This window comes from Coturnix japonica, chromosome 1 (genome assembly GCF_001577835.2).
Source record: "Coturnix japonica isolate 7356 chromosome 1, Coturnix japonica 2.1, whole genome shotgun sequence".
NCBI classification, from domain to species: domain Eukaryota; kingdom Metazoa; phylum Chordata; class Aves; order Galliformes; family Phasianidae; genus Coturnix; species Coturnix japonica.
Window position 1 is genome coordinate 133358880 of NC_029516.1, and position 9865 is coordinate 133368744.

Sequence of the window (9865 nt, forward strand, 5' to 3'; positions counted from 1 at the left end):
CCTTATCATCCATCAGCCTCTTGTAAAGTCAAACAATATAATGGACTGTTGAAGACTACAGTGGGAGCAATGAGTGCAGGGGCATTCAAACAATGGATGCTCATTTAGAGAAAACTGCCCTGTTAGTCTTTGGGGATCTGCCAGTTGAGCTGGCTGGCCCTGCCCAGTGAAAACTCTTATGTACTATAGAAGTCCCTGTACTACTCATGAAAAAATACTGGGTAAGATACTCTCAGTTATCCCTGCCTGAGCCAAAGGCAAGTCCATTTGTGAAACTGCTTTGGCTCTAGGACCTGAGTGACTTGGTGGATAATGTAGAAGGATGAGGAAATCCAATGAGTATCTCAGGTGGAGTTGATGTTGAGTAAAAGTAGATAGTGACATGAGTAGTATAAAGTTAATTGCTATATAATGCTGTATGTCATTGCTACTATGTCTGTAATAGCCATAGTTATACTACAATATTGTATTATAGAAAGCTTAACTTTGTAGACACTGTTTTTATGAATTTAAAGTTCTACATTGTGTAAAAGGTTTTAGAAATTTTCTTATTTTTCTGTACCATGGGAGAGGCACCTAAGCTTTAATTCCTGCAAAAAGACTATTTTGCTGAACTTTGATTGCAAGGACTTTATGTATAAAATAGCACTGAAAACTTTGCAGCATGGCTGTCAGACACAATGTAAACTTCAATGCAAATTGTCTTGATAATTTCTTGGACATCTGTTGTAAACTATTACAAACAATTTGTTGCTTTAGAAAATACCTATGTGTTTCTACCTATTCTTTAATTAATATTCAGGCAGTATAAAAACTGGATTACAAATAGTATGCATGGATTTTAAAGAAGGGTACTAATTATGTTTCCTTTAGGATCTATGAATAAGAAAATTGTGATTTTTGTGCAAAAGCACAAAAGCAGAGTCTCATCTGAGAGCCACAGACACTGCTTTGCACTTCTCAGACACAAAATACCATAATTTTCACTGAAATCCTAGTACTTTTCTTCCATAGGTTTGTATTGGTGACCTTCAGACAATATTTCCCATCTTCCCCTATATCTTCTGACTGTAGGACTTTCAAAGTTTTTATTCTTGTATTCTACTTTATGGTGTGTGCCTATGAGTAGAGATGTTTGGAGACATGTTATGAGCATATAGCAGTGAGTAATAACTTAATGCAGGCTCATCACCATGAAAATTCAAGATTTCAAAATAACATCTATCTATAGTCTCCTGTTTGAGTTTCACTGGTGTGAGTAATGTGCCTCTAGGAAAGCCAAGAATTATCTTCATGTGTATACTGAGTGAAATGTATCCAGAGATAACCACGCCACTGACCTGAAGCACTGAATGAAGGAAGAATCTCCAGGGAAAGTTCAAAGTGTAACAATGAGATACAGGTATGCGGGAATCTCTGTTACACTTCTTCAAAGGGGAAGAAGTACCAGAGAAAACTTCACCAAAATGGCTAGAGAAGCACTGGGAAGAAGCAGTGAATCTATTGAAAAGGAAATCGCAGAATCACAGAATGACCTGGGTTGGAAGGGACCTCAAGGATCATTAAGTTTCAACCCCCCTGCCTGGCAGGGCCACCAAACTTCCACAATTACTAGATCAGGTTGCCCAGGGCCCCTCCAACCTGGCCTTGAACACCTCCAAGGATGGTGCATCCACAACCTCCCTGGGCAGCCTGTTCCAGGACCTCACCACTCTCCCAATAAAGAACTTACCCCTAACATCCGACCTAAATCTACCCTCTTTCAACTTGAATACATTTCCCCTTGTCCTGGTATTATCAGCCCTTTCGAAGATTTTACTCCCATTGATTCTATTTATTTGCAAATTTGTACTTTGAAATCATGAAATCAAAATTTCATAGACTAGCTAATACAGCATTTTTTACTCTTTTCCTGATGAGTTTGGAGAAACGTAGGCTTAATTCTGACCAGTATCCTGGCATGTACTTTTAATTCCATGAAAAGCAGTGCAATTGTAGGTGTCAGAATACTGGGATGTAAGTTGGAATCTGACTATAGAGATAGAGACAATTTAGCACATAATTGTTTTTCTGAGATAAATACAGTATACTGTGCATATATATATATACATATAAATACTGAATTAGGATTTGCTCTCTAACAGAGAGTCCTTGTTTACACTTGAAAAAAAATTAGACAAAATGGCACATGTAAAAGAAGACAGCTAAGCATAATGTACTTGATGTTTTATTTTCTGTGGATAATCCTTCAGAGTGAAGGATTACTGGAGTCAAGTCTGAGAAACATGTCATGAAAATAATTAGAGTTTGACATTTTGCAGGTACTCTGTGACATGATGATTGCTGCCTTAGGAATGTTCCAAAGTGCAATTAAATTTTGTCTCTTACTAACAGATCATAAATCATTATCCACAGTTCAGTAGGATATATTCTGACCATACATTCTAGAGGAATTATTGCAGTTCATCATATTGTGTGCTTTTAGGGAACCTTAATCCTTAAATAATTGCAGAAGATATAATTTAGTGTGCCTAACGAATTAGGATATTGACATGCTAAATGAATTTCACTGCATTATTTTGCTGTTGCTTAGACATATTTCTGGAGATAAAAATACATTATTCTACACAATATTGTGCAATACAGTCTTTATTTGTAGACTTTGTCTTCTTAAACATTTTAAAATAAATTAACTGTATTTTACATCATAAAAGGTACAACTTTTCTAATCCACAGATCACAGAATACCCTTCTTTAGTACAGTTCTAATTCCAGGAGGAGTATTTCCTCACTATCATTTATAAAATTATAGTCCTTTTTGCACTATTATACAAAATATGTTCTACACTTTTGAAAAATAATCTAGAGGGGTTTTACCTTCTCTGAAAGTGAATCCTGGGATGGAAATCTCATATAATCATTGTCTTTTAAAAATTATTCTAAATATTCATCTTGAATCATGATAGTGGGTGCTTCTGTATGTGCTGCCCTACTGAGAATAGAACGTGAAGTGATCCTAATGCTGCTCTAAAGACAAGCATGACAAATAGAGCAGTGGAGACAATGGTAGAGTGACAGGTTCCTTCCATCACTAATTAGTCCATCACTAATTTCTCTGCAGTATTACCATTATACATAATGAAGACTGTGGTAGAAAAGTCAGAGTCATGCCTATCATTCTAAAGTACTACAATGGGCTGACTCTATCTAAAGACTAAACTCATATTCATCTACTTGCCTATTCATGCTCTTCAGCAAGCAGAGCTGTGAGGATATAAGAAAGCTAGTAGGTAAAGACAAAGACAAGGATATCAGTCACCAGTTACTACTGTGGGTAAAACAGACTTGACTTGTGAAAAGCCTTTTTTTTATTGGCAATTAAATTAGGTTATAAAATGAAGGAACAAAGACAAACATTTTCTTCTCCTTTATCCCAGATTTAACTTTGCTACTTAATTCTCAACTTCTCTGCCTCCTCCACCCTGAAGTGACAAAGGAGAAATGGATAATGGATGTTGTGGTTCAGCTCCCCTCTCACCAAACTTTTTGCCTGCTTCAGCTTCCTTTGGGGCATATCTACCTGTTTCAGTTTGGGGTCTTCCATGGGCTACAGGGATATACTTTATTTCAGTTTCCATGGCCTGCAGGGGAATTTCTGCTCTGGTGGCTGAAGTACCTCATCCTTCTCTTATTTCAGTGTCCACTCTTCTGTTTCTCAATCTTTTTCTTTGTTTTTCTTTCTTCTCCTCAGTGCAGTAATTTTCCCTTTCTTGAATGTTTTATCAGAGAAGCATCACTAACTTGGCTCAATTGTGTTCTTTGATAGATCTGTTTTGGATCCAGCAGTATCCATTGTGGGGGCAGCCCCTGGTCTCTTCTCAGAGCTACTACTCCTAAAACACCCTACAGCCAAACTTTTTCCACCTACACCCAATGTAGTTACAGATGTACTGCCTATTCTTTTGACTTGTAATAAGAACTTTTCAAGTACCTCAAAATAATGCAGAAGAGGTAGAAACCAGGTGATCCTGCTTATAATATTAAAGACAAAAATCCCAGAAAAACAAAAACAACAACAAAAAACAACAACAAAAAACAACAACAAACAACAACAACAACAACAAAAACTCTTCCGAATTTAGATGTAGTAGATGTGCCCCGGTGGCGCAGTGGTTAAGGACGCTGCCTTGCAACAAATAAGCACCTCCCCTATGAGGACAGGCTGAGGGAGTTGGGTTTGTTCAGCCTGGAGAAGAGAAGGTCGTGGGGTGACCTCATTGCAGCCTTTCAGTACCTGAAGGGAACTTACTCCCAGGAGGGGAGTAAACTCTTCGAAAGGGCTGATAATAGCAGGACTAGGGGAAATGGTTTTAAGTTGAAGGAGGGAAGATTTAGGTTGGATGTTAGGGGGAAGTTCTTCACTAGGAGAGTGGTTAGGCCCTGGAACAGGCTGCCCAGTGAGGTTGTGGATGCCCCGTCCTTGGAGGTGTTCAAGACCAGGTTGGACGGGGCCCTGGGCAACCTGATCTAGTAAAGGCGTATGTTTGGTGGCCCTGCTAGGCAGGGGGGTTGGAACTACATGATCCTTGAGGTCCCTTCCAACCCGGGTAATTCTGTGATTCTGTGATTCTGTGATAAGTCATACTTAGCCCTTGCAAATCAGGCAACTAGCACACATCATACAGGTACTACACTGGGTGGCCACAGGCTACTCTTAACTTCTCTTTTTTTCTTCCATACTTTCACACTTCAGGTCCTTAATTTCTCACCCTGTTGCAACATTTGATCAGACAGACATTAGTCAGAGACTAGAAATCCTAGATTTCACAAAGTAATTTGAACAGTGTAGTCATGTACAGGTGGGGATGATAAAGTCAGTAATGGCCCAGTTGTACCAAAGCTTGTGCTTTGTTAAAAAAAGCAAAGCTATTTAAAATTTGATGTTTCTGGTGTGTCACCTCTTTATGTAACCCTTATGTTATATACTGCTCCAAAAGACAAAGTAATTAGTAGAGAAGTTCAGATGAAGCAGAAGCAAGCAATCTAGGAAGTTATAATAATAAATCATAGAATCTTAGAATAGATTGAGTTGGTGGGGACCTTAAAGATCATCTAATTCCAAGCCCCGTTCTATGCTGGTCTCCCTCCTGTTTATAAGCTCCCTTAAAGTACTGGAAGGCCACAGTGAGTCTTCTCTGAGCTGAAGATACACATCTCCCTCAGCCTGTCATCATAGGATAGGTGCATATCATTGTCGTGGCCCTCTTTTGGACCCACTTATATATCTTGGTGTCACCCTAATCATATTTCCTAGATTTCTTCAAGACTTCTTACAAGTTCATACTTAAAATGTTAATCTTGTACCTTATAATTTAATATGCTAACCTGTAAGCTTGTAGTTACTAATTATGGTCTTTCTGCTTTAGCAGCTGTTTCTAATGTTGAAACCCTTACTACATTCCCTACTTTTGCCGAAGAAGATTGTATATTCATCCACAGTCACACCTGTGCAATTACAGATCTAAATTTTGATGACTACTCACTACACAAGTACACATGGAGCCATCTGTTTAGTCATTATCTAAAGAATGGTCTTTTTCTCATTTATTTTCATCAGTTGATAATTACAAAAAATATTGTGCTTAGTAAATACTGCACTGTCACTCTACTGCATTATGATTTAGTAAGCATAAAGTTCTATCAAAGCACAGAACAGGGTTTATAGTTACAGTAGGTGAGTATTTTTAAAATTTATAATTATATGTTTTGAAATGTGAAGATAGTACAGCCTGCAGAGCCTTTAGCTATAATGTATTATGTATATTTTAAAATTATTTTTGACCATTATTCAACTAACAAATTTCAGGCACTTTTGATATATTTGCATTTATTTTCTTAATATTTCTGACATATTTGGGTCCATTATTTTTCCTTGTCTTGCAGAATCCTAGTCTTTTAGCCAAAGTAAGTCTGCCACTGTAAGATTTTGCTATCTCTGCAGATTATGAATTACTCCCAATATTTATGAGTTTTGCCTCATTAACTTTTCATAGTTATATATAGGCATATTCATAGGCATATTTCATAACTAGGAGTTCTATACATTTACCAGAATCTTTGTTTCTTATATATAGCATCCATATTTCTATATCTTTTACCAGTTAAATCATTCTAACTTTCTATCAGTACAAGCATAATTCAGTACTTTTCTAATTGTGATATTTCTTACATATTCAACTGATGAAGGCTGGTGCCTCAGAATGATTCTCCTTATTAGCTAATATTCACTACCCTATTCCCTAGGAAGCAAAATGTCGTTCAGAATAGGTGGTGAGAATGAAACCTTCTAGATCATCCTTGTTATTTGGAAGAGTGATGTGTGATGTAATATATAGTGGGCAGGTCTGGGGTTGATGAGAATGAAGTTTAATTCTGAGATGACCAAAAACCTGATCACACCCAAAAAGACATAATATTTACATAAATATAATATTTAAAGTTAATGCAAATGTACTCTTCTGAATGGGAACTGACTCACCTCCTGTGTCTGGAAACCAAGGAGAATAACTGTAGTTCTACTCAGAGCTCAGACATCACTGCCTTATGCATAGTGCATACCACGTTATGTGTGCATGGATTATCTCACAGCACAGTGGAGTTTTTTTGTGGATATATCAGTGAGATTGTGATGTGACTGTTCCTTGGCTCCTTCCTGCTCCCTGGGGTCTGTAAAATAACAGCTATTCAGGATGCACTAGGAGCTTATTGTTGTTTAAGTCTTCTGGTGAACATGTCTGGAAGTATCTTGTACAGAACTTGACTCATGGCACCTGAATGTAATCTTAACCCAAAAAAATCTGTGATTAAAAAAATCTGACCTCTGTACCATGCATGCTGTCTCAAATATATTCTGATATGAAAGTTCATAGGGATAATAGATGCTGAGGAAAACTAGTCTGATCCTTTGCACTACACAGGTCACACAGGTTAATCTGTGACTCCTTCAAAAAACATAAAATGACGTTGTACTGAGCTCCTACCTGAAACAGTACTCTTTCAAATTAACTATCCCCTCCATGCATTTTTTTCTGCTGAAGTTAAGAGTAGTGATAGAGAAGGATGGGTTATGAAATCAGACCAACAGATTTCATAGTGCTGAGTTAGGAGTGGGGACTAAACAGTTGTGCAATATAAAAATTAAACAAATAAACAAACAAACAAACCCCTAGTTTTTCTGTTATGCTGGCATCCTGTCTTGCATTTTTTCTTTGTTTTCTATTCAACATTCATCATATGTCTTTTAAGAACTTTGACTGCTGCCCTGAACATGTCATTTACTTGAATAGTCATTTACTTGAAATTGCAAGGTTTTGCTTTCTCTTTAGTTTTTAGCATACCAACCCAGTTGCCTGTCAGATACTAAACAATACATAAAATGAATCCTGAACCAATAGAAGCTGAATACTTAGATTACTTACTTTGCTAAAATATAGAAAGTCCATGTTTGTTTAATAGGCTGTCCAGTTCTTAATATGGGCAAAAAGTGAGTCAGTATAAAAAATGAAGCCTTTAAACCACATACAGAAAGTCATCTATGAGAAGTAAACTAACTGCCAGTTAAAGTGACTCTGAATCCATAACATGAACATTTTGCCTTACTACCTTAGAAGACCTTGAAATCTGGATTATCAATGAAGTTTTAGAACTAACCGTCTTTTCTCAAAGTTAGTTCTCCTTCATTGAACATGTTTGTTAAATTTCTTTTTCACTGGTGGAACACTGTAGTGAACGTGAACTCTCTTTTAATTATGTCTATTTAATTAAGATTTTAATTCTAAGGTCATATATTAATAACACAGCTCATTTATGAGCTACTACTGCAAACCTGATTAACTGTCTCAATCAACACTGATGGATTTCAGGAAACATTCAGAAAATTGGAAAGGAATCACAAGCCAATTTAAAAATCTACACTGTCTTATACTTCTGAATAGCAAGTCTGCTGGACTGAAAGTCACATTTTCTTCGGTAAAAACTTTTTGTAGGAACATTTTTTCTTATTGGCTTTATTGGATGTGTACTTTTAGTTTCACTTCTACAGTTGTGTTCAGTAAATATTTAAAAGTCTGATCCTACTCAATTCTGAAAGAAATCATAGAATCAGAATCATAGAATCACCAAGGTTGGAAAAGACCTAAAAGATCATCCAGTCCAGCTGCTCACCTATTACTAATAGCTCCCACTAAACCATGTCTCTCAAAACAACACCCAGTCTTTCCTTGAACACCCCAAGGGTCAGTGACTCCACCACCTCCCTGGGCAGTCTATTCCAGTGCTTGACTACCCTTTCTGAGAAATGATACCTCCTAATGTCCAGCCTGAATCTTTCCTGTTGTAGCATGAAACCATTCCCTCTGGTCCTGTCACTAATGACACGAGAGAAGAGGCCTAAATGGAGTGATATGTGTCTTTGTTTGTGACACCCATTTAGGAGGATTTTAGGATTGCCTCAGTTTCATAGTAAACTTCTGCCTTATTAACATAACTAAGTAGGTCACAATGAATGTGCAGATACACATCTTTTTCAATCCTCCTTCATAATTTTTTAAAGTTATTATCTAGAAAATGAAAACTAGTACTAGAACTTTCTAGATTTCCTATGAGGAGGGAATAAAAGGAAACAGGTGCAACTTACATGCATCTTATAAAGAAAAAGTGAAACGTTATCAAGAAGAATTAAGCAAAATTACAGTATTACTTATACTACTATAAAATTAAATTAATTCTGTTCTTTTGAAGAAAAACAATTTATATTTAATTGAAATGTTTGAAGAGGATTTTTAAATTTTTCCTTTACAGTTTCCTTACTGGAGACATTTATTTTTCATATGTTACCTTGAATAACAGAATTATCAGTCAACTCTCTTACTCTGGAATTTGGCATTGTAAAGAATAACTAAATGGCACAGAAAGCCTCAGCTATTTTTCTATACAGTAAATCAGTTCTCTTACTGATGTAAGTCACAGCTGCAGAACTTCAGGAAAATAAAATAATGTGGGAACTCTCACACATCCTTTCCTGTATTCCTTGTATAGCTTCTCTCTTTTTAGGCACTGCAGATACATTGTTCCTTCTTTTGCTTCTCTAATATTTATTTCTCTTCATATGACATGACATCAAATCTGCTATTAGGAGTAGAATCTTCTTTCTTTTATTCTCACCATATTTTTCTTGTAATCTCTTTGGGAATTTGCCTATCTGCTTCTCTGTGCGTAAGCTTCTGCACAACTTATTAGATTTGTGTTTACACTCTTCATAAAGCTAAAAATAGAAGTCCAAATTTAGTGTTGATGTTATGGTGTTTTATCTTTAGAAATTTCTATGAAAATGCTGTGGAAAGTTAGACAAGAAACTCACATCAAGGACTAGTATAGTTACATTGCTGCTGTGTGAATTGAAATGGGAGAAAAATAACTATGCTGCTTTCAGTACTCAGCATGGTTAGGCATGCCAGTCTGTTGAATCACTGCAAGCAGGTTTTCTTCCTTTTGAAGTTTCTGAGATATATATGTGTCTGTGAGTATGCCTGGGGAAAGTCAGATTCTGAGGATGAGTTTAACAAAGTTTTTTGAGAAAGTTTTATAAGTTAATCAACAGAAAATATTAAACAAGAGGAGAGATCCCCCAGGCTTTTCTTCAGTGAAGCTGCACACTGGGGTATGAAGTAGTCAGTTTTGAAGATCATAAAATTGTTTTTCAGCTTTTAGTTTCCTGATTTGAAGTAGATTCTTGTATCCCAGCTCTAGCCTTCTAACACTGCACCCTGGCTGCCAGACTACAGGGTGTTTTGGGACAGCTTATTTT